Source organism: Seriola lalandi, unplaced genomic scaffold (genome assembly GCF_002814215.2).
Source record: "Seriola lalandi dorsalis isolate HSWRI2012SDOR001 ecotype SW California unplaced genomic scaffold, Sedor1 jcf7180002054368, whole genome shotgun sequence".
NCBI classification, from domain to species: Eukaryota; Metazoa; Chordata; class Actinopteri; order Carangiformes; family Carangidae; genus Seriola; species Seriola lalandi.
Genome location: NW_019524921.1, coordinates 145044 through 145511, shown reverse-complemented (window position 1 = coordinate 145511; position 468 = coordinate 145044). Strand labels below are relative to the sequence as shown.

At 38.9% G+C, this 468-nt stretch overlaps 1 protein-coding gene across 1 annotated transcript in view; it reads left to right on the top strand.

Annotated features, from left to right (window-relative positions):
• Positions 1 to 378: 378 nt before the first annotated feature.
• The window catches only part of LOC111656751 (very long chain fatty acid elongase 6-like), a 5110-nt gene continuing 5020 nt past the window's right edge, over positions 379 to 468 (top strand). Inside the window, exon 1 of the mRNA XM_023408592.2 lies at positions 379 to 468. This exon is cut by the window's right edge and continues 111 nt beyond it. The gene's annotated coding sequence lies outside the window, so the exon portion shown is untranslated.

Sequence of the window (468 nt, the reverse complement as noted above, 5' to 3'; positions counted from 1 at the left end):
AACACAGTCACACTCTGTTCTTCAGTCTGTTCTGTGATGACATCAGGAGATTTCAGATGTTTTAATAAAATAAAAGAAGGAAATATATGTGACTAATAAAAGTCCTGCAGGTGTTTTACTGCTGTCATGTGGAAACCGCTCTGGTTCTTTACATTTGACCTCAAATATAATTAGACTTGATGTTTAAGATGTTTAAACTTGTTTCTTTGTGGAAAACTTAGTCTTTAAATGTATGAACTTTGATATCTGTTGTTCCTGGTTATCCAGTCTGTTCAGTTATTTAAAACAATGTGAACAGTGAAATGATGAATGAAAGAAGGTGTGTCCTCGAGGCCCCGCCCCCTGATGAGGCTTTAATAAGGAGGGAACAGGTGAAGCAGCAGACCGCAGGAGGAGAGACAGGAGCTGCAGACTGAGCCGTGTCCTCTGGATTCATTTGTTTCATCACATTAATCAATAACAGCTGAT